The sequence below is a fragment of the Onychomys torridus genome, chromosome 12 (genome assembly GCF_903995425.1).
Source record: "Onychomys torridus chromosome 12, mOncTor1.1, whole genome shotgun sequence".
Taxonomy (NCBI): domain Eukaryota; kingdom Metazoa; phylum Chordata; class Mammalia; order Rodentia; family Cricetidae; genus Onychomys; species Onychomys torridus.
In genome coordinates this window covers 44,756,769-44,782,990 of record NC_050454.1, presented here as the reverse complement: position 1 = coordinate 44,782,990, position 26,222 = coordinate 44,756,769, and the positions used below count along the sequence as shown (strand labels likewise).

Below are 26,222 nucleotides of genomic sequence, written 5' to 3'. Positions count from 1 at the left end.
CCACCAGTTAGACTTCTTTTGCAGCTTGGCTAAGATATTTACCATGGGTCTGGTAATTTAAAACATACCGATGTGCATTTTTAAAAAATAGTTACAGAACTTTCATCTTGGATTACAAAATATATGGATTGGTTTTCTACATAAGTATAAGCACGCTATATTTTTAAACTAATAAAATGTGATATGCTTCTGTCAGCCTTTACACAATGAATCCAGTTGTTGAGTTCATTACTGCATTTGGTTTTCTTTACATTGCCTGTCATGGTTCCTTTAACAATTCTTCCAGATGCTCTCTGGAATGTTTGCTCAATACTCTCTGAATTGATACTCTGCTCAGATATTGTTGTACTTTAAAATGTGTCCATCTACATCTCTATATGCAAAAATGTAGATAAGCAGACTACACACACACACACACACACACACACACACACACACACACATATGTATACTAGTGTTATTGCATTGGTCTTCACTTACAATAGTTACTGGCTTGTTGCCTTCACTTTAAATCTCCATTACTGCACTTTCTAAGGCTAAATTATTATCTTTGCTATTAATCTTTTATTTCTGTATTTTTTCAGTTTGGTTTAATGGAAATTTATCTGTTATTATAGGCATTTCTGATATATTTGCCTTATAGTCTTTCTTTAGTGGATACATGGGATTACTTTTATATTTTTGTTTTTAACTGTCTTTGGATGTGGTTAGCACTTGTATTTTCTCCCTTTTTTATCCCACCTACCACGTCCATAGCTTATGATCATTCACACCCTGCCTTTGAATGCTGGTTTACGAGCTGTCCTTTCACTTTTCCCAGCCCATAAAAACTCCTTTATGGGGAAGCATTTCAAGGGATGGTCATCTAATTAGAGATGGCTTCAGTCAGTTCTTTTTCTTGTATACATCTATGACTCTCTCTCTCTCTCTCTCTCCCTCTCTCTCTCTCTCCCCCCCACCCATGTGTGTATGTGTGTGTCTCAGAAGTATGGGTGGAAGTCAGAGGTAGACATTGAATGTCTTCCTTATTCATTATCCACCTTATAACTTAAAATTCTGCATGTATTTTTCTATTTCTGGTTTTGTGCATATGTGTGTACAGTGTCCACAAAGGTCAGATCCACTGAACCCAATCCAAGTGCTCTGCAATAACAGTACATGCTTTTAACCAATTAGCCATTTCCCCAGACCAACCCCTTATTTTTGGAAACAGGGTTTATTACTTTGGGGCTTGACATTTGAACAAGACCAGGTGGCTAACAAGCCGCTAGGGTCCTCCTGTTGTGATGATATTTTATTTGTGCTGAAATGTGATATTTATTTGTAAAGTAATAAATAAAGTCTGCTTGGAGATCGGGCATAAACAGAAGTCAGCCAGTAGTAGCACACACCCTTAATCTGATCACATGGCAGACAGAGTCTCCGTGTGGTCAAGGACACAGCCAAGTGTGGTGACACATGCCTTTAATCCCAGTACCAACCATAGAAACCTGGAGGTCTGTATAGACAAGCAGTAATGAGGAAGTGATATGGCTGGGCTTAGAGCCAATGAGAAGGCATAAGAGGAAGGCAAGAAAGGTGCAGGTTAGACAAGAAGAAGCTCTCTTGGGAAGCTAAGGTAAGTTGGTAAGCTAAAGTTAGTTGGTGGCTATTGCTCTGGTCTCTACGGCTTGCAACCCTGTATTTGGCTCTGTGTTTCTTATTGAATAACACTGTTTAGAAATCTGTCTACATCCTGTCCCTTCCTCCACAACACTAGGATCACAGATATCCTGCTTTTTGTGTAGATGCTAGGGATCCACACTCCAGTCCTGTGTGTGTGACAAGACTTTACTGACTGAACCCTCTCCCTACTCCTTTAGGTCTTGATAGGCATCTTGAGTCAGGTCTCTCTGCCAGAGACCTGCCAGCTATCTGAAACCACAGCTCACACGGAGGGGTTTTATTTCTAGCTTTCTTCAAAGAGTTAGAAAGATATCCTGCTAGCACTGACACCAAAAACTTTATAACCTTGGTCCTGCTTTTTGTCTGACAGCATTTTAGTCCCTTTTACTTTGTCAGAGCGAAGTTCAGATATGAGGGTAGGAAGGTCTGTGCTATGTACCCCTCAATATCATCATTAGGTTCTTCTCTTTGTCTTTTTTATTATAGATATGAGTTTATCAATATGGGTTTGTAATATTTATTTTATTTTGTTATGCATTTGTAAATATTTTGAGTCAGAATATTCATAGACCATCTCTTTTTGAAAGATTTGTTCTATCTGGATGTGTTTTTCTCAATGGGGTATGTGTTTATTTGAATAATGTTAAATGGAATAAAACCCATCAAATATTTATTTATTTATGTTTGGTGTTCAGGGTAGGAAGGAATTATTGCTAAATAATTACTTGTAATGGCTATTTTCCCATTATTTTCAGTTAAGCTTTGAGATGTGCACAAATATGCCTATAATGTAAGTGTTATGAAATGCAAAATATAAATCATATTAATCATGTGAAAAAATTAATCATAGGGATTGACAAATTGCAATGGAAAACTATAACAAATTCATAAAAATAGAACATTTTAATGAGGCATCATTTTGTGCAAATGACTGTGAGGGAGATAGTTTTTGGAGATGAATAGGTTTATGAAATGGTAGATTTCTAAACAGGCCATCATAAAAGCTCAAAAGCAGACAGGTTTTTCAGAAATTCTGGAATGAATTGTATTTTGCTGTGTACAAGTTAAAATGAGTAAGGGTCAGAAGAGACCAAGATATGTGCACATGGGAATGTCTATCTCCTTCTGGTCTACCCACTGCTATTAAATCTGCCTTTTCTTAAGCTAGAGAGGATCATCTGATTTTTAATAACTGTCCAAGTTTCTTAGTCAATCAATGGCCTAACTCTACTATAGGTTACTAAAGCAAGTCTCTCCACTTATTAGATGCTTATTTAATTAGATTCTGTCTTCACTACTGATTCAGACCTTTTATACTGAATTTTCATTCACTCATTTTCATGGGGCTTTGTAGGTATCAACTACATATTTTGTATCTCTACATATGACGTCCTTGAAATGAATTTGAAACTCATGGGAATTAGTATGGATAATTAATTTTAATATTTCTTTATAGTGATATTTTATTTGTATTGAAATGTGATTTTATTTGTATGTCAATAAAGTTGCCTTGAGGTCAGAGCAAGCCAGAGCAGAAGCCAAGCAGTAGTGGGGCACGCCTTTAATCCCAGCACTTGGGAGGCAGAGCTAGGCTGATCTCTGTGTGTTCAAGGACACAGCCAGCAGGGCAGACACACGCCTTTAATCTCAATACCAACCATAGACGACCTGGAGGTCTGTACAAACAGGCAGTGACAAGGAGGTCATGTGGCTGGGTTTACAACCAATGAGAAAACAGAACAGAAAGTCTTTAAATAGACAGGACGCACAGAAGTAGGTCTCTTGCAGAGAGGAGGAACCGCAGAAGCAGTGAAGGGTAAGGTTTTCCGCTCTTGCTCTGACCTCGTGGTTTAACTCTGCAATCAGTTCTGTGTTTCTTATTTAACAAGCCGGATACATCTACATTTCTTTATACATAGTCAGTGTTTTGAATGAATAGTAGTCATTTTTGTGGCTAGAAGAAATACTAGGAAAAAGAATTCTTAGTTTAGGTATTGTTGTTTTCTTCTTTTTTATCTTCATGGTCTTTATTTTCAATGGCCTATTTTCACTAGAAATCTCTTGCATTCTCTCTGTAAATATATATTTACAAAGACAAAAATCCAGATTTAGTATATAAAAACACATTAATGCCATAAAAATATCACATGAAAACTAGTTTTTCAAGATAGATAATACATAGTTCAATAAACAACCCATAAAAATCATATTTCTCCTTCTGAATAATGACAGCATCTTAAAAATTTCCAGAAGACATGATTCAGTCCATCCCTGTAATCTATTTATATATGTGTAGAAGGTAACAACTGTATGTCTAAGACAGAGTCAGAGTCAATGTGCTGTCAATCACATTCCATCTGTTATTAGTTTCAGATAGAAGACAAACAAGAAGACTGACAGTTTGGTGTCCTTTGCAATCTGTGTCACCACCACAGACAAGAGAGTTTTATGTCATCACTCAAGGCCGTCACATTTGGTGTATGTGCCTACATGTCTTAAATTTATTTTTACTTTCAATCCCCATAAATTAATATGGGAACTACATATTGATTACATACTATCATGAAAATACGTTCCCATTCTATAATATCATAAGCATTATATAAAATCATTTGTGCTGTCATAAAATCCCACAGAACATTGTGGGTCATTGTTTCATAGAAGGGCTCCTTTAAGATGAATGGTATATATAATTTGTCAATTCTTTTTTAAAACACAGAAAGAATCTCTACATGTAGGTAGCATATAAATCAAAAGATATGTTTACTTTTTAGTAACAGGTTTTTTTTTAAATTTAAATACTTGAAACTTTTTAGAGCTACAAAAAGAGATACTTCTAAAAATGTAATTATGTTTGCTTTATAGGTAATAATTCTCCAGTGAAGTGGCAAATTAGTTCAAAAAACTGAAATCTGAGCTTAAATCTTGATAGAAAATGAAGTAGCAAGAATAAGAATACCTTAATCTGGAGAATATTTTTTTAATTAAAATTTCTTTTCTTGATATGTTTCTTACTATATTTCTTACAATTTCATCTCTTTCCCTACTGTCTACATGTCTGATTTTACAATGTTATTTGAGACTAGTGATTTGCTTATTGATAAAATTCATCCTAAATAAGTTAAATACTTCTGTACTCAAAAAGCATTTTATATTAATACCTGTATAAAACACCAACAAGCTAACATCTCATGTTTAGTTGAAAGTTTTATACTAGAAAGTAGATAGGCTGTCACTCATTTCATAAGAATTACAGATCTCAGAGAAGTGCAAAGACCTGGGTGCAAAATTCTTAATTCCAAAACCATGAGATTGCTTGTATATAAAGATTACGGGATTGAATACCTTATATTCCTCTGTTTTCAAGCAGGATCACATCTTCTTCATGTAGTAAAGTGCATGCATTGTTCATAATGGCTTTCTACTATGCCATCAGAGATAGTTTCTTAGGCCATTACTGAATTTATTTGCATTTTTCCCTAAAAATAAGTAATACTACGATTATTACCTTTGCCTGAAATTAATGGTAAAAATTGAAATGTATTCCATTAGAATAGAGCAACTGTGCCAATGTTTCCTTGTAATTGGCAGTCTAATTATTTTTATTTTCTTCTATGCTGCAGTATTTTTAAATGGTTTTCTCAAGAAAAGTATATGCATCACCTTCTCCCCTCGAGGCTGCCGATACCACACAATTTCTTTCTCTGACAATATCATGATGAAAAGAAATTGGTTGTTAACTTTTTTTCCCCTTATAACCCTTCTTTTCCAAACTTGTTACTAAAATTCTCCTTCATTTTGGGGTTTAATAACTTTCAGGATAGAAATAAAGGTTAATTATAGCTGTTGAAATTATGCTACTTTTCTCCCTTCAATTGCAGTTATCATTGTACTATTTTCTCAGTGATTTCTCTTTGTGGGTATGTAATCATTTGTTTCTCTTGTTCCCACTGCCTTTTCTTCTTCTTTTACAGAGGTTTCAGTCTGGTCAACCATATTATTACTTTCATTTAATGCTGTATTTTTGTGGATTTGTATTCTTTCAGTTTGGAGTTCAATTCTTCTTTTGTATTTTTTAAATCTGTTTTCATATCATTTTTATGTTTATTCTCTTGTATATCAGTGTTATATTTTCTCTGGTCTCATGCTATTAGTAAACAGTAAAGATTATATTTTCTTGTAATATACTGAATTTTAAACATTTTGAGATGTTTTTCCTGTTCCGATAGTATTTCCTATAGTCTGTTAGCATTATGTCCTATCAGTTTGAAAAAATATTTTTCCCCAAAGGAACTACTTTATTTTCTACTTATTCCAATTTTTAGCACTAAGCTCCTCACTAAACTCCTAAACTTTGAAGTTTAGGCAATGGGTTGTTAATTGTCTTGGAAGCAGTGTTTGTCTATTGCAATATGATCATCTTTTGGTAACAGAAATTTTGTTTTTGTTTTTGTTTTTCGAGACAAGGTTTCTCTGTATAACTTTGCACCTTTTCCTGGAACTCACTCTGTAGCCCAGGCTTGAACTCACAGAGATCCGCCTGGCTCTGCCTCCCGATCCATAATGGAAATTTAAATCACATAGACCAGTAGTAAGCTCTACTTCCAAACAGAAGGAGAAGGAAGTAGAAATGCCTTGACAGCCATTAAAACTCAGCCCTAAAACAAATTATATAACACTCTACTAGTCCCCTGGCAACCTCACAGAAAACCTCTGCTGAATGACGATATGAAAAGAATCTCTCTCTCTCTCTCTCTCTCTCTCTCTCTCTCTCTCTCTCTCTCCCCGTCTCTGTCTGTGTGTGTGTGTATGTGCTTGCATGTGTTCACTCTCTGTACATGTGTATACATTTATAAACACACACAAATATATATATATATATATATATATATCATATATATATATATATGATTTTATTAAATGGTAAGATGATCATTTCTATCCATTTAGCATGTAATTAGGTTAACTTGCCTTCCTGAGATGTGTTTTCTTTGCCAGGTGACTGTCTGGTCCAACCAGATTTAGTCTTTTTTTTATGTTTGGGATAGCTTGAAATGATAGGTCCTTACCCAAACCAAAGGCAAAATACATGCTCTTGACCAGGCAGAAATAGCTTTCCCCTAAAAATCCTCATCACATCTCTGGTGAAAGTTACAGTAACATTCCCCTCTTTTATGATGTAACTTGAGTATCATTGAAGAGGCAGGCTGAGAGTGAGAAATAGATATAATCCATTTCTACCAAGAAAATGGTGATCTCAGTCCTAAAATGTTCACAAGAAGGGATTAGTGTCTAGACTCGCATTCAGATCCACTATCAAGTAGCCTCCAGGCAGGGAGTTCATTTAGAAGGAGGTAAGTAATTAGAGTTCCCTTACCCATTCCTGGCTGAAGACTAAGGACAGTCAGGAAAAATGCTGACCGTCCATATTCTATCTTCTCTAGCAGTGTTTAAAAAGGGGAAAAAATTTCCCACAATCAATGGCCAATAAAACAAAGTGAGTTGATTACCTTTATATAGTCATATTGTACAATTCCAATAGCGTATGCATGTTAGTCTCCCATACAACAACCAGTTTAATAACAGGGTTCCCTGTCCATTTTCAATAGGATCTCAATTCTCTTGGTATTTCTGGGAACTGGGAGTTCTGCATCACTTATGCTCTGCATCTGGGTATATTGTTTTCAAATGGTTTCTTTTTCCCACATCTGTCTAAATTATAGTTGAAAACACTGAACTCCCTTGTACACGGGGTAAGGTGTCAGTCTCAGATGCAGTTTGGATGCTAGGGTTGCCTTTGTACTACAACTTTCATACTACAGCATAAGCACTATGGGGCTGACTGGGTGATAGAATTCCGGTTGCTTTCCCAAACAGCTCTAACTTGGAATTCTCTGGCTGATCAATTGCTCTGTAAATATTAATGAGATCAAGAAGCATCAGCTTGCTTTTGGATAGCCTGATTGATTTGTAAGACTAATTGTATCATGATTCTTACAGTAATGAGCAACATTCAAATATTTGCTGCCATAATTGATTATGAGCATTAGCAATTATTAAATAGGAAGTCACTAAAGTATAAACATTTAAGAGGCTATTTGTTCTATAGTCACCCTACCTGAATGCCCATCTGTGCCCTGCTATGCATAAACTCGTGACTTTTGGAACGTTACCTAACCTGTCTATTTTGGAAAAGAAATAATACTAGCACCTGTAAGCTTGTATATTATAATTTGTGTGTAGTCCCAGGAACTGAATCAAGAGGTTGAGGACACCTTGGTCAACATAGGAAAATCAAAAGGCAAAAAAAACCTTATAGCTGATATATGTCCAAAAAAGCTACTGTCAAAGTAAGCAGAGTAAATATGTAAGCAACAGTGTAGCTGAAAGGTTTCTTGGGTCCTGCCAGGCACCTGCAGTCCTGTGACCCACTTATAAAATAATCACTCAGATGGATTTTCCTCTTGAGAATTAGTAAGTGAAGTGTGTGTTCAGAGCTCTCCCTCTGGGTTTCAGAAGTGCACTCCTCATGATGTCTTGCTTCCACCTAAATACATTATAAAATAATACTTATATTAATTACAAACTCTATGGCCATTTGCTCGGGCTTATTACTGACTAGCTCTTACACTTAAATTAACCCTTAATTCTTATTTATGTTTAGCCACATGGGTTGGTATCTTTTCTCAGTTCTGCCTTGTCATCTTGCTCCCTCTGTGTCTGGCTGTTGACTCCCAACTCAGCCTTTCTCTTCCCAGAATTCTACTTGTCTACGTATCCTGTCTGGCTACTGGCCAATCACCAGTTTATTTATCAACCAATCAGCATACAGAATGACACTCCTCAGCACTTCCCTTTTTCTGTCTAATCAAAAAGGAAGATTTTAACTTTAATATAGTAAAACTACATATAATAGAACAGTTATCAAGCAAGAATTACAGTTACAATATCTAGTCTATTTATAGTTGGCAAATTCCAAGAAAATATTCTATTTATCCTGTATTTGTCAATCTAAGGTTTAATACTTAGCTTTTATCATAACCAACGAAAATTATGTTTCTAGTCTTCAACTACATCAAAGACCTCGGGAGGATATATTACCTAAATAAACAGGAAATGTATTGTAAGCAAATTCCAAAATCCTGGAAATGACAGAGACAGCTGCCTGCATGGACAGTCATCTAAAGTTCTTCTGCAATGTGGGGGCCCCCATCTTCAGCCCATAGTCGTAGTCTCTCAGTCACTTCTCTGTGTCCTGCAGAATGTCTGGCAGTCTCCTCTACAAAGCAGGAACCTGAAGTACCATTTTGTCTTGTTTTGGCAAATCCAATGGTCATTTTCCTATGGGTCCTGAATGTCCAGTTTATACAATATTTTGTCAAGCAGTCCATACAAGAACAGTTTCTTGTCCGAATGGCTATTTTTGCCAGGAAGAAGATAAATTCCATATGGAGTGTCTTCAACGTCCATCTTCCTCTTTGAAGTAAATCAGTGCTATTAGGAGCAGATATGTATCATTGTCCAGGAAAGTCTAAGTTTTTAAAAATCATTTAAATGCCATATTCTGTAGGTCTTTGAAGTGTTTGAAGATTACCTACCTAATTGAAATATATCCATGAAAACTAAACTAACATGACTGTAAGTTTGATTATCATGGATGACTAATTATTAATCTGTTTTACTTAATTACACATTACAATTTCAAATGAGCTACACAAACATATCTTAAACAAGAGTAGAAATATACATACAGTATAACAAAATTAACTTTAAATTTGTAATAATCTAAAATCTATAGCAATGTAAAACATTTTACACAAGTTGCTCTTTAAAAGCAGATTCAATAATCTACCCTTTCTTTCTATCATATCTATATCATATCTTTCTATATCATATCTCCCTTTCTTCTTTTAGAAAGAGATTGACTATGACTAATAACAGTTTGTAACCAAAAACCTAAACAAAAACAAATATCCATAATCTATTTTTTGGAATTGTGGGTGTAGTGTTCTAGGCTATTACCTGCTGAGAGGGGATCCTGAGAAATTTTGAGATAATAATGGTCAAGTCCTGGGAAGACCAGCTATAACCTTTGTTGATAGGTACCATCTGCTAAGGTTCAAGAAGTCTGGCTTGATCAAATCTGATCCATCTTTACCTAGAAAAAATCCATAGCCACTTTCTCCCTGTGGAAATAAAAATAGAGCCTCCTTTCCAAAGCAACATATCCTTAGATCCAAATTTTGAAGTCAAGATACCTTTAAAATAAATATATTGGGCCGGGTGGTGGTGGCACACACCTTTAATCCCAGCACTCGGGAGGCAGAGCCAGGCGGATCTCTGTGAGTTCCAGGCCAGCCTGGTCTCCAAAGTGAGTTCCAGGAAAAGGGCAAAGCTACACAGAGAAACGCTGTCTCAAAAAAACAAAACAAAACAAAACAAAATATTGGTTTAACTGAGCAGCTTTTACAATTAAATGTCTTTCTGCAGTTAAAAATCCTAAAGACAATATAATTCAGACTCTCTGTGTGATAGCCATCTTTATGTGATTTATTTTTTATATTACCTTCACTGTCTCTTTAAAGACTTTATTTTTTTTAAAAAACAATTTCTTTATATAACTGTCTATATTCATTTTCTTCTCTCTTCCAAGCCTACGTACATTTTTGCACACACTGAAAACCATTTAAAGTCTTATTCCATCTGAATCTGCCTTATTGTGACTCTATTGCTTTAAACTGCAGTGGCTAGGAATGAAATGGAAGCTTTGACTCCTGGCTCCACCACCTCAACTTTCCTACACAAGCAAAAGCTAAATCTGCCATGCAGTGCTCTGCAGGCTTGGAGAAAGCTCTATGTAACTTGGTGGGAATCTGCCGCGCTGTAGCTCAAGCCCATGCATGCGCCGTGAACCTGCCAAACTGTAGCTCAAGTCCCACAAGCCATTGCGTCTGTGAACCTTGGTGTCTCTATATCTCGACCCTCATGAGACATGAAATAGAAAGCTGTTTTTGTCTCCACTATTGTGTGTTTAGAAGCCCTTTTTAAACTCTTTTAGGCCTTATGGAAATTTGAGAGCCCCACGTTGGTATGTCAAATAGCTTGGTACTTTTTCTCAGTTCTGCCTTGTCATCTTGCTTCCTCTGAATCTGGCTGATGACTCCTGACTCAGCCTTCCTCTTCCCAGAAATTTTCCTTATCTACTTATCCTGCCTATACTTCCTGCCTGGCTACTGAACAGTCAGCATTTTATTTATCAACCAATCAGAGCAACACACATTCACAGCATACAGAAGGATATTCCACAGCACAATGGATTATTATTTTTTTTGCATAGTGGATAGCACATAATTGATGATCCAACAAACAGTACCTGTCATCAGCACCATCATTGTCTTCATTATGATGTAATTTTATTATCTGAAAGCTCATTAGTGTAACCACCTTTGATAAGGCATGTCTACTGCTCCTCCATTGAAGAAGATGTGTTTGGTAGTTTAGCTGGCTCTCTAAGAAGCTATTGGTTTGATTCTACAAATCTGATGTGCAGATTGTTTTATTCTTTGTCTAGTTAAGAGACCCTAGAAAGCCCTTGCTTGATAGCCTTACCATGCTTTGGAATGCACAAAGAAATGGTTTTTTGTTTGTTTGTTTTTGTTTTTGTTTTGTTTTGTTTTGTTTTTTAAGACATGCATCTTTCTTACTCCTCTCTAAATTGGAAGGATATCTTACACTATTCCCTTTCATGTGGCCTTTATTATCTTCTTGAAAGTACTCAAAGGGAGAGCTAGGATCTATTCCACAATGGAGGATGACTGTTACGCTGCCTATATATCCAAAGGCAAGCCAGACTCAAAGACGGTAATGCTAGTCTCAAAGTGCCTTGTGAAAGCCATGGAGTCAGCATGTACAAGAGCTTTTGAAGCAGTACACACACCTCAGTATGGATTTTCCTCTTGAGAATTAGCAAGTGAAGTGTGTGTTCAGAGCTCTCCCTCTGGGTTTCAGAAGTGCACTCCTAAATACAAGGTTACTGCTGAAATGTTATACTTAATGCAATAAAACACAATGGACCCTTGTGTTTTATATCCCATGTTATATATCTAGTTTGATGTTTATTTTTATCTTTTCTTTTTTTTTCTTTTTTCTTGAAAAGAGATTCTTCACTCATACAATATATCCTGACAACAGTTTTTCCTCCCTCCGTTCCTTTCCACTCTCTTCTCCCCTACAGGTCCACTCCCCCTCCATTTCTTCTTCAGAAAAGAGCAGACCTCCAAGAGATAGCAGTCAAACAGGACAATACAAGATACAACAGGACAGTGTGAAAGCTTCCATATCAAAACTGGACAAGGCAACCCAATAGGAGGAAAGCAGTCCCAAGAGTGTACAAATGTTAAAGATACTTCCACGCCCATTGTTAGTAGTCCCTCAAAAACACCAGGCTAACAGCCATAATATATCCAGAGGAACACCTGAAGGCTCTGTGCTTGTCACTTCAGGCTCTGTGAACACATATGTGCCCTGATCAACAGAGTCAGTGAGCTATGTTTTTCTGGTGTCCTTGACTCCTCTGCCTCCTGCAATCATTCTGTCCCCTCTTGCATGGGATTTTCATAGCTCCAAGGGAGAGAACTGGATGGAAACCTCCAGTTTAAACTCTCTCTCCACATAAAGTCTGGCTGTGGGTCTCTGCACCCACTCCCATTTGCTGTTGCAGGAAGTCTCTCTGATGATGACTGGACAAGGCACCTATCTGTGAAGTTCTGTGCATACTTCTAAAAAATTACAAACTAAGGTAGAATATAAAATCATCAACTTTGAAACTTAAAAAAAAAACTAATAATAAATCCATACTATACTCATACTCAAAAGACTTATCAAATTAACCTTCATAAATGCTTCACGTATTCTGTTTGTTTGTTGGAGACAGGGGTTTTCTGTGTAATAGTCCTGCCTGGCTGTCCTGGAACTCCCTGTGTAGACCAATCTGGCCTTGAACTCACAGAGATCTGCCTGCCTCTGCCTCCCGAGTGCTGGGATTAAAGGAGTGTGCCACCACTGCCAGGCTGTACCACCATCAGCCGGCTGTGCCAACACTGCCTAGCTCTTCAAATGTTCTTAGCTCACATCAATTTACTGGGATACAAACCTAGCTTTTGTACACTTAAATTTCCCATTGTATTTATTATTGCTCACTCAATTACTTACATTAAAATATATTGTATATATTAGTAGATAATTTAAATAATAATGCATAACATACACATTGAAATTATAATAGAATATAATGGTAGTTATATTTGAAGAATTCTGCCTCTTCTATTTATTCACTCAATGTATTTCCACGTTTCAATTGTTATAATTTAAGTTTGAATACTGTAGACCTTTTTAAATTTTTTTTCTTTATTAAGAAATTTTCTACTCACTCTACATAACCACCCACAGATCTCACCTCCTACCTCCTCCCATCTCCCAGTCCTCTCTCCCAAGCCACCCCACATCCCCCACATCCCCAAAATCAAGGTATCCCACAGGGAGTCAGCAGACTCAGGCAAAGCAGAGCTTAGGTCCAACCCCCCTCCCACTGTACCAAGAGTGCACAAGGTGCGACACCACTGGCACTGGATTCCCAGAAGCCTGTCCATGCACCAGGGATGGATCCTGAAACCCCCGCCTGGGCATTCCCCAAACAGTTCCCCATACAGCCAAACAACCATCTTCCATATCCAGACGGCCTAGTCCAGTCCCCTGGGGGCTTCACAGCCACTAGAATTTTCAAAAACTAGCATGTAATTCGGTATGTTATATTTTTTGAAAAACAAGCAAAGTAAAAAATCATATTACTTACTACAATAAAAATAAAATTCAAACATGTTTAGGAAATATTTCAAGTGAATCATAGAGCACATCATCATCCTTAAAATTCTATCTAGTAAGTTGGGAATTTCAAGGGTTTCATCCTGATATTCATCACTTTCTCTTTGAATATAAGTATATAGTTTAGGAACAGTACTCTTAACAGTTAGGTATCTGATTAGTTTGCTCAGAAAATGTCTTCTTTGTGAAATGTTTTCCCTCCCTTCTCATAATAGAAAAAAATATATATAAAGTAACAGAAAAGTTGAAATAAGAAAGTATGCACAATAGTTATTTTTACTTTTAGTGACAACCTTATACAGAAAATGAAAACTATTATACACATTAGAGAGAAAGCTATGAACTATTGGGAAAAATCTGTATTTTTTTTATAATCAGCTTGAATTTAGAAAAAGTAAAAATGAGGAAAAACTACTGACATAACTCTATAACATGTTCCTAGATTTCCAATGTTCATATAAGTAAGTATGTGTGAAGTGAAATTTTCATTCAACTTATAATTATGCTTTCCCCTTAATGAGCACAAACGTAAAACATTTAAAAGAGAACTGAAGTCCTATAAAGTCTGAGCTGGGGATTCTTGGAATCTGATGGTACATCAATCTGAAGGCAACTTTCTTTCAGAGGTTGCAAAGACCAGGTGAAGGCTTTTACAGAACATGGCTGCCAGAGTTTCAAGATAACAAATTCTACTAGTTGATTTTCTTGTTCAGTGAAAGCAGATGGATTTCTTCCAAAAACACCATTTTATATGTGTTTCGACTTTAGAATGGCATATAATCTTCTTGTCCCTTTGATATAAATGCTCTATGAAAGTTATACTTCACAGTTGTATATGGTAGTTACATAGGTGGATGTTACATATCAATTCCTTATGTCTATGTGAACACCATTATATTGTAGGGTGTTTGAAAGAATAAGCACTTACAAGCTGTCCACTTCAAATATCACATCATTTTTTTTATTCCATGAATTTAGACCCACAGAGAAATATATCAAATTACAAGTGTATCACACATAGAAAACTGTTTTATCAAAGAAAATAAGTATATGACAAATACCTAGGGGGAAAAAATCTGTTCTGAGATATCAAACAAAATATGTATGATCAATTGTGAAGAACAGAAGAAAATGTCATGCTTGTATTCAGTCTGAAAAATGTAGAAAATTTTGCACTTAATTTGGAGATTTTCCTATCACCAATCCTCCCTAATAAAATTTCTCATATACATATAGAACATATATATGTTGAATACAATTGTAATGCATTCATCCTAAGAGAAAGCTCCATGTAAACATGGTCTTTATTCAGCAGGTATGACTGTTGCTGCACATATGGTAGCCTTTGGGCATTTGGCATGTGTAATAAATAATAATTGATATTTTGTGCTCATGAGTTTTTTAACCTTCAAGACTTAAAAAATATTCTGAAGCCTAATGATTCCAACTTGTAGTTCTCTACATTATCTGCGATTCTCCTGACATTTACCACTCTTAACTCCTCCCTTCTAATTTTAAATGCACAGTGTTCAAAATCAGTAGATAATTGAATGTTCCTTGTTTTAGGTCAGCATTTCATAAAGTTGTCTCTTGAATTTTCATATCATCTGTCAAATGACACAAAGGTTTTTATACAATAAAACTACACAATAAATAGAAATGAAGTTCATCTTATCTTCACCTGGAGAAGATAATATTGAAGAAAGGATCATCTGGTATAAAATACATATATATATATTTTACTTTGAAGATACATGTGCATATAGGAATGTCTGTATTGCTATGCCTGATAAACCTAAATATTAAGAAATGAGCCAGGTGCTTTAATCCCAGCACTCAGGAGGCAGAGGCAGGTGGATCTCTGTGAGTTCTAGGCCAGCCTGGGCTACATAGTGAGTTCCAGAAAAGGCTCCAAAGCTACACAGAGAAACCCTTTGTCTAAAAATCAAAAAAAGAAAGAAAGGAAGGAAGGAATGAATTATGAATGAATGAATGAATGAATAAATAAATAAATAAATAAATAAATAAATAAATAAATGAATGAATGTATGGCCACTGTTTCCAACTTGTACAAAATTGATTTCATCATCCAACATTCTGCCTCATTCTTCATCTCACAAAATTAATTTGAAATCTAATGTGTAATGAAGCAGGTATTTCTGGCAGTTTCCCTGGCTGACTTGCATGACTTCTGAACCCACAGGCACTCTTTAATGTCCTTGTGTTCTCAGACTATGCAAAGCTACTGGATTCTCTCTGAAACAGCAGAGCTCTGATTTGGCATTATTATGAATTTTGTGCTTTACAACACATGGAAGGCTTTCTGATCATAAGGAAATATGATGATTTCATTGTAGAAATTAAATATTTCCGATAGTGTCCTACCATCTTTCCTTGGTATCTAAGCATTAAATAGATTGTATTATTTAAATAATTGAATTTTTAAAAATCAATGTATGAGTTACTGACTAGAGTTTCGTTTAGAAAGACATTAAATGCATTTTGGACTAGAATTAGAATAGTTTTTTTTTTTCAAGAAAAACTGTAAAATGGCCTTAAATATACTTTTCTTGTGTTGTACTTTGGGTTTTTTAGAACAACATTCTCTTCACAATTATAAAATCAAAGTATAGATCAAGTCTGACAAATTCTGAAGATTCCCTATGTTGTAGAATATGAAATATTCAGAAAATATTTAATTCATAATGTAAAACTAAGAATGGACTATCATATTTTCTAAATAGTGATATTATATGTAAGTCACTGTTTTAAAGTGTATCTGTATGAATTATTACTCATAAATGTCTGATTTGCATACCTATTCTATAGTCCTATATGCTCAGACTTACACCAAAATTTCTTGAACAAAAAGGAATTATGGCCCTTCCCTTCCTACAATCTTTCCTCCCCCTCTTCTGCTGAGTTCCCTAAGCTCTTAGGTCACGGATCTCATGGAGACTTCAATTTAGACTCATAATATCTGACTGTGGGTATCTGCATTTGTTCCCATCTGGTGCCGGAGGAAGTCTCTCTGATGATGACTTGATAATACAACAATCTATGAGTATAGCAGAATATCATTAGGAATCATTTCATTGATTTTTTTTCCATCCTGACAGTGGATGACATGGGCTCCCTCTTGTGACATGGGCCTCAATTTAAACCAAACATTGACTGGTGACTCCCACAAGTTTTAGGCCACCATTGCTCTGGCATATTTTGCTGGCAGGACAGATTGTAGGTGGAGGGTTTTGTGGCTGAGTTAGTGTCCAGGTTTCTCTTTCCATTGCCTGGAGCGTAACTCCTTGCGCCAAAGAGAAGACACCAGGAGAACATGGCCCCCCAAATCAACTGAACAGAGCTCACATTTGTTCACAGACATTGACGTGGCAAGCACAGGTCCTGCATGGGTCTGCGAGGTCCTCTGCAAACATGTTATAGATGTTAGCTTAGTGTTTAGTTCCTAAAAGTGGGAGCGGGTGTGTCTCTGACTCTTTACTCTGCTCTTGGGACTCTATTCCTCCTATTAGATTACCTTGTCTAGTCTTGATATAAGGGCTTTTGTCTTGTCTTATTGTAACTCATTTTACCCTGATTGGCCTCATCTCTTGGAGGCCTGCTCTTTTCTGACAAAGAAGAGGGATACTGAACTTGGGGGAGAGTGGAGGGGAGGCTCTGAGGAGTGGAGGAAAGGAAAAACTGTGGTCAGGATGTATTGCATGAGAGAAGAATCTATTTTCAATAAAAAATAATAATAAAAGGAATTATGAGTATAATACCTTTAAGTAGCTCTGATCTAGATGATTAAGTGAAGAGACCAGTAAAGATTGAAAATTGCTTTGTAAAGTTTTTCTCCTATATGAGAGAGGGTATAAGACAACCAACCCGACTTATTTTTTTTTTTTTGAAAGAGTAAATTTGTAATGTTTGAATCCATATACTTCAAGATTTCTAAGCATAAATCACTATAATATAACAGGACATTTCATGTTCTCTTCTATTCTTAGTTAAATAGAATTAAGTTGAGATATTTAAAAATATTTAAAATATAGTCTAATGTAGTACTAATCCTAATTGATTTTAATAAGAAAAACCCAGAGCCAGATATCGGGGTAAATACTGAAAAGTCAGTAAAGGAACTAGCCACTAGAGAGACTTCTTACCTCTTGGAATCCTCAGACTGAAAGGGACCTGAGTTCTAGTCTCCTCCATCCTTATGTTCCTTTCTCCACACAGTGATATCACTTCCTGTCTCTACCTCTCTAATGCTGTGATTAAAGGCATCAGAGCCTCTGACTGTCATAACTCCAGGTTACTAACAAAATTCCCAAACATGCTTTGATGTAGACAGGAAAAAAAAAAAAAGGACTCATCAGAAAAGAACAGCATTAAATAAGTTGAAAGATATATATGAGTTGAGGTCATCAAAAAGATAATCTATGTCTTTTCAAAGAAGTGCTTTGCCTATAATGGACCAAATGCCCATGGGTTTTCCTACATTACTTTAAAGATGAACGGGAAAGAAAGACAAGGATATAGGTGTGATAGAGCAGCTGTTTATGTTTACTGTGTTAGGAATTTGAGTTTGAGTGAAAAGGAGTTTCCTTAGGACTAGTCATGAAGGCAGGAGCTGAGGAATAGGCTCTCAGCAAAGACCGGAGACTAAGCAACAGAAAGCATGGAGTTTATAGTCTTTCTTCAAACACACTACCTTTTCCTACACAGATGTATTTGTGTCTAGTACATATTGTGTTTGGCAACATTTTGCTTTTTCAAATGTATTTTTTTTTTAATAAGAGATTTTAAGTATTGGAGTTTGGACTGCCTCTGATTCCACACATCTACAGTGGAAAGGCTAAAGTTTAAAATCTCAGGTTCTACTGCAGAAAACCTTCCTTCGAATAGCTACATACTTCCCATATTTATTGCTGAGATTTGGTTCACATTTCTACTCAAAACTTCATTTACTATGGTTTCAGTAAGGATTCAGCACAGCCTAAAATGTCATATACCAAATAGTAGTTCTGAAGCAATGGTTGTTTTTACCAATTTTCCAGAAGATTGATTTAGATTGTTTTATGTTCTCTGACCGCAAAAGAACAAAACAGAAAAGGAATCACTAGCTTGATCTTTCATCTGTGTGCTTTAGAAGAAACTCCATGGACCTACTACAAAGGACAGAAACATTTTAATAAATTAGACAAGATTGTTGAGCCATAAACAAATAAAAACACCGATAATACTATTAGTGAGTAGATTTTCTTCCTTCCTTTATATCATTATTTTTGATTTATTTATTTTTGAGATATAAATAATTATATCACCCCTTCCCTCTCCTTTCTCTAAATCCTCCTGTCCCCATCCTTAGATTATAATATGATGACATCATTCTGCCCTTCTCTTGCTTCCCTCCAAATACTTCCATATATTCCTCATTACTCTCTTTCTAATTCATGGCATCTGCTTTTTCATTAATTGTTGTTATGGCCATATATGTATACATTTATAGTTATAAATAAAACCTACTCAGTCTACATAAATGTTAATTATTTTCAGGACTGACCATGTGGTATTAGATCATTAATTGGTATACTCTTCCCTGGAAAAACTATTTTTCCAGCTCTCATTTCTTAACTTTCTGTAGTTTTTTATATAAAATGGAGGCCTCCTCTTACTCACAACCCCCAGCAGCCACCTAAACTCTCCAGCCTTCTATCATTGGTGTTCTTTTTCAGCTCGTATTTACACAGTCATGTTGGTGAGACTTCAGGGGTGAATTTTCTTGTATCACTGGAGACACAATGCCATAGCAAAATCCCTTGGTTGGTGTGGAATGAATCTGAAAAGGTCTTATTAATAAAAACAAACCTGAGTGTATTGGATAGCCATCCCAGCATTGGCCGGGAAGTTCCAACCCCCATTGAGGCTTCGGTAATGGTCCTGCCCACAAGGCAGGGTTGAGAAAGAAAAACAGAAGACTGAGGATTGAGAGGAGGTCGTGCGCTTGGTTCTGGGACCCTGGACGCTGGAGGTAGACCGAGCAGAGTTCTCCAGAGAACACCGCCGGACTGCACTATACCTTTGCCAGACCCTGCAACCTACCCCTTCATTGTAAGTTACCCCACAAAATAAACCTCCCTTTTAACTACGTGGAGTGGCCTAAATAATTTCACCAATACCTGAGAGCCAGATACTGGGGTGAACGCTGAAAGACCAGAGGAACAGAACAAGCCACAGCCAACCTCACTTCGCCAAGATTCCTCAGCTGATCTTGTTTCCTCAAACTGAAAGCTTTCGGCTCCTCACCTGAATGGATCTCAGCTGAACTGCTGCTCAAAAGCCTTTAGATTAAAAAAGTCTCTAGTTCCTGGTCCTCACGCCTTATATACCTTTCTGCTTCTTGCTGTCACTTCCTGGGATTAAAGGCATGTGTCACCATGCCTGTCTGTTTCCAGTGTGGCTTTGAACTCACAGAGATCCAGATGGAGCTCTGCCTCCAGAATGCTAGGATTAAAGGCGTGTGCTACCATTGCATAAACCTATGTTTAATGTAGTGGCTGTTCTGTTCTCTGACTCCCACATAAGTTTATTGGGGTATACAATATATCAACATTTGCACCTTTTTTGTTTAAAATTTAAAGAAGTTATAGCAAATATAAGAAAAATTATATACAATAAGTATATACAATATATACAGTCAAGAATTACATTAACAATGTCTAATCCATTAACATTTGACAGATTCAGACAAAAAACTCCATTATATACATTAACAATATCCAGTCCATTAACATTTGACAAATTCAGACAAAGTTTTATTACTTATCCTATTTAAAACAAGTAGTTGCTTTTTAAAAGTAGTTTCAATAGTCTACCTTTTATCTTATCATTTCCATATTCTCTTTTTTTTCTTTTCTGAGTAGATTCAAACGTCTGCCTTTTATCTTATCATTTTTTATCTTCCTTTTAAAAAAAGAATCTACCTTTTATCTTATTATTTCTATAGGTTTCTGGCTTTTTACAAATGTTCCTCCATCCCTGTCTTCCATAATGATTCCTGAGGCCTAGGTGCAAGAATTGTTTTGCATTCCATGGGAAGGGGCTTCAGTGCTCTGCATTTTGACAAGGACAACAATAACAGACTTGTTGAAGTGAATGGAGTGGAAGATCATTAGGCTTTAATCCGATAAAAAGAACTACACTCAGCTAAGGAATACTGAGAAAAGGAGATGTGGTCTTACCCAGGGAACAACACACCTGTTGCTTATCCAATATCAACTGGTCAGCTCTAAGAACGTACATACAGGTGACATTATACAACCTGAGAAGACTAGACTTATACATTTAGGAATCTATAATGTATGTATATATGTATATAATGTATATGTATATAATGACAATTAATGAAAAGAAGAGGCATGGAGGTTGGAAGACATTAAGGAAGGCTATTTGGGAAGAATCGGAAGGAGGAAAATGAAGAAGGAAGGGAAATTATGTAACTATATTATGATCAAAAAATAAATAGTTTTTAAAAGGTGTGTTATCCCTTATATTAAACACAGATCTAGGGGAGGGAAAACTGTAAGTATATTGCAAATTGTTAGCCATTTCTTCTTTGTTGGTTTTTCTGTTTGAGTGGAAACACTGGGAATTCAGCCTAGGGTCTCTTACTTAATAAGCAGGTCCTTTACTACTTAGACGCCCCAGGAGCTTTCCTACTGAGTTCTCAGTAGAAAGATGGTAGATAAATTAAATAGTATCTCTGTTAAATCAATTTGGTTTAAAAATAATTGATATGTAAATTGCAAAATATGCCAGTAACTTCCTTACCAATGGGGATAAATAAGAAAAAAGAAAAAAGCCTAAAATTCTCTAATTCTAAATGTCTTAGGCATGTTATTTTATTATTTTATCAAGCATGGAACCTAAATATGCATTTGTATAATTGATGAACCATTTAGACTAATGGTATATTGGGGAAATAATTTTGTCTATAGCCATGTGCTATTTGATGGATTCTTACTCACTGGTCAGTGCTTATTTGCAACTAAGATTGAATTCTCCAGAACATGGAGCTTTGAACCATTTAATCACATCCCTAGTGGGTGGCAGGCACCTAAAGGTTGATGAGGTGTGACCTGAGAATGCCTTACTTAACCTATTAGCTCATTTTTTAATCTCTATGAAGACTTATTTTATTACAGGAATTCATTTCTACTTCTCACTTAATTGTTCCCTGGGAATATTTTAAATATTTTTGAGCAAAATATTTGATTTCTAAACAAACAGCAAACAAACAAACTATATGAGGTAACACTGTGTTTTCAAAGGAATTATTTTTTTTAAAGACTGAGTTTACTACAACCAATATCAAAATAATTTCATCATTATGTTGTAGCAGAATCTTAAATGGTCTTATTAATAAAACCAAACCTAAAGCCAGTTATTGGGGTGAATGCTGGATGATCAGAGAAGCAGAACAAGCCACAGCTACCTCACCTCGCCAGTTTCTCAGCTGGTTTTGTTTCCTCAGACTAGAAGCCTCTGAGTCTTAATGCGGAATGAATCTCAGCTGAACTGCTTCTTGAAAGCCTGAAAGCTTAACAAGCCTAGTTCCTGGTTTTCATGCTTTGTATACCTTTCTGCTTTCTGTCCTCACTTCCTGGGATTAAAGGCTCACTTTCTGGGATTAAAGGTGTGTGTCACCATGCCTGGGTGTTTCCAGTGTGGACTTGAACTCACAGAGATCCAGACGGATTTCTGCCTCTGGAATTCTAGGATTAAAGGTGTGAGTGCCACCATTTTCTAGCCTCTGTATCTGGTGGCTGTTTTGTTCTCTGACCCCAGATGAGTTTATTAGGGTGCACAATATTTTGGGGAACACAATTCCACCACATTATATATTTGGAACTTACTATCTACTAAGTTTAAATAATTATTATGGTATCTGATTAGTTACCACAGTTTGGATTTACCTGGAAACTGGTAAAAAATAGCAATATTTTAAAGATCACTTATTTGACATTACAAGCACTTCCCAGCCAACTCTAACCTTGTTAAAAATTTACTTAGCATGATGCTTCTTGCTCTTATGTTCATCAGTGTCTAAAGGGAAAGTGGACATTTTATTTTAGCTTCTTTCCCAGGGGATCCTGTGGAGAGACACTGAAGAGGACTTCATCGTTTAGTTCTTTTTCATGCGGCACTTATCATATAGAGACAGAGTTTAGTTCTCAGTGTCTATTCAATAGTCACTCACTGAATGCCTACTGGGTGCCGCCATAGAGAGACAAGCTTCCTGCACACAGGGAACGCATTCATTTGCAGTACATCCCTCTTTGGACTACTGTGGGCTTTTCTTTATTCTCTCACACTTGAAATGCTGTTTGAAAGTAAGCTGGAGATGACATCATAGAATAAAGATTTAACACTGTGGTGATAGGGGTTGCTTACAACATTCATTATAATGAAAATCACATTAGTCAGCTTTATTGTTTAGTAAATGAACTCCCAGAGAAATTCACAGGATAAGAAGGAGGGGGCTGAGGGTGAATCAACACTCCCAACCAGAGAGCATGGAGGGTTGGTACATGCTCAGGGCCAGCTTGGTTTACAGAGTGACTCTTCAAAAAAAGCTGTAGTGGTGGGATGTTGGTGCAGTCCATAAAGGTGTATCAGTGGATATATATTCATGGGTGTCAGTTTTGAAGTCCTAAACCAGATTTCTTTTTTTTTCCTTTCACCTCAAAATGCCATTATTAGTTTTAGTAAATACAAAGCAGACAGGCAGACAATATTATAGAGAATTAATTATTTGAGTTCATTGGTAAGTACCAAAACTGACATTAAATTTCTGTTGCTTTTTGTTTTGGAGCTTAGTTCTAGTTGTCGAAAGCAGTAAAATTTTTGTACAGCAAACACGATCAAAACATTAAAATTCTAAACATTCAGTAAATGAACTGATTAAAGCATTGTAGGAATTAAAATATTCAGTTTATTGCTGAAATTCCTAACTCAAAATATTTTCAAATTGTCACTGTAAATTTATTTGAAAACTCTTTAAGTACGACCTGATACCATTGATTCCTCATGACTAACCCAGGTGAGAGCAAACCCACTACTATGCTTTTGAACAGTTGTTCTCAATTTGAGGGGCACAACCTGGCTGAGGTCACATATCTGATATTTGCATACAATTCAGAGTGGCAAAATTACAGTTATGATGAAGCAATTGAATAATTTTATGGTTGGGGGTCACCATAATGTGAGGAATTGCATTAAAGGATTGCAGCATTAGAAAGGTTGAAAGCCACTGTTCTACAAGTTTATGTCCATGAAGATTTCAGCTAGATATATATATTAATTTAGTTTAATTTTAATGTATATTGACCTGGATTTTAGTGTCTTGATTCCATTACATGTAAGTTCTTTGCCAACTTGGGAAAGGTTTAGTTGTTATGTTATTACTAGTATTTCAAACTTTCTTCTTCTTTCTTCTCTACAGAGAGCATAGTGGCACCTGTGTTCTATTTCTCACAGTCACAAGGACTACGCTGTTTTCTTTCTTTCTTTTTTTTTTTTTTTTTAACTTCCCATGTGTGTTCTCTTGGTTGTTCTGACTGGGTGAAATCTGATGCTCTATGTATATTGTCTTTTTAAAGAACTGCATGTTGAGTATATGTAGTAAGGGCTAATTTGTGTTATCAAAATTTTCTATGATTTTGTTTCGATGTATTTTAAATTCTGTTTAAAATTTTCAATTTATTGTGTAGGTTAGCATCACATCATGGATGATTTCAACAACATCAGCTCTTACCTTAAAGTGTTTATTCAATTTATACATTCTAAAAGCTTTACCTTGTAGTCACACAACATTTGTGCACACAGAGACAGGTAGTGTATGATTAGTCTGGGAATAAAGATAGCCCAAGATTATTTGGCTCTAGGCCTGTAACATCCCATCCACAATCACTGAGATCTAATCATTAATCAAACTTGTAGCAAGTTCTATGTAGCTGTGAGTACTTTTGTGTGTGTGTGTGAACTTTGGTTTGCAGCATCTTTGTATACATGTGTTATTATGCATTGTTCAAGCATGCCCTTCACCATGATGGATTCTGTACTTCCCCACTTGCAGCGGATGTTGTTTATTCCTGCCCATCATTTCCCAGTACTGCCTCCCTACTACTTGCATTTCACAAACCTCTCCATTTTCTACATTCTTTAGTGTCTTCTTCCTTTCTTTTTCCCTTTTTGTTATTTCCTTTTAAGTTTTGAACACACAAACACATGTGTAAATGTGCACACATACATTTTTAATTTTATACTTAGATTTTTGTCTTTTGAGAGAAAACATAAATATTATATATCTTAATGCAACATTATAGAATATGATTTAAAATTATGTATATTTTTCTTAAAATGTTATGACTTCAGTTATTTTTAGGGCTACTTAAAATTTATATATATATAAAATGCATTCATCTGTTACTGGACATATAGGCTGGTTCCATTTTCTAGTTATCATGACATTTTTACAACCTCTTTTTCTTGCTAACCTTTCTTTTTGTACTTGTTCCACCATGATTAGCAAATGCATGTTAAGGTAGAGTTAGAGTCATTGGCAGAAAACCCCAAAATCTGATTCTTCTCAGTTTTGGTTCCTTGGTTACACTCCACACTAAAATTATTATTTGCCTAGTTTTTGTTGTGACCAGTGCTTTAATTCCTCACCTCATGGATGCCATAACAATTCCCAACAAAAGTAACTTGAGGATGAAAGTGTCTACTTCTACTTACGACTCTGGGGAATATAATACATCAGATAAAGAATGACAGAAGGACAAAAGGCAGCGGGCACATTGCATGACAGTCAGAAATTAGAGAAGTGCTCAGCTGACTTTTCCCCTTTTATTCAGTACAGGCCGTCAGCCTAAGGGATGGCGCCACCCATAGTAAACATGGGTCATACTACCTCAACTAACCTAAAATAATCCCTCATAGTAATGCACTGAGATGTGTATCCTAGGTGATTCTAAATCGTGTCAAGAGTATAAATCATATAATTAACCATAGCAATAAGTTGCTTCATGAATTACCCTGGCGTCTTTGGGTGCTACATCAAGGCTAGGTGCTATTAGAATAGAGGATGAACTCTAGGTTCATTCAGCATGTTTTCAGAGTAACACACAGGTCCTGGTTTGCAGTTATATATTGTGTATGCTTCTCAGAAGAGTCCAGTTTTTGTGAGACTTTGTTGTGCTATCTGTCCTAATTGACTTGTTTTGGTTACACTGGAGTTAATGCTAATTTCTACCTTAAACTTGTCACTTTAGAAAATAGACATTCCCCTGATGAGACCGCATGGTGGTGAAGGTAATGCAAGGAATTTCAGCATTGTACTGCCAATGTTCCTTTGTCTCTAAAAAGGGCAAGTCACAAAGCACAGGGGAGATGTAGCTGCTTTCTGTGGCTGGTTATCAATGAGAAAACTCTCTCTCTCACACTTGATTCTGGATTGTATTGTTATACTTAATGAAGTACATAATCAACTTTCTTTTTTGCTCTCCAGCTGAGTGAAATGGTACAAAATTCTGTAAGATTCTAACAGATGCTCTATAAGTAGCTATAATAGGAAAGTGATTTTAACCTTATAATATATTATCCATAATACACTA

General features: G+C 36.0%; 1 protein-coding gene across 3 annotated transcripts in view; it reads left to right on the top strand.

Moving 5' to 3' along the window:
* The window catches only part of Cadm2 (cell adhesion molecule 2), a 956,963-nt gene that overhangs the window by 789,942 nt on the left and 140,799 nt on the right, over positions 1-26,222 (top strand). The gene's annotated exons all lie outside the window — the stretch shown is intronic.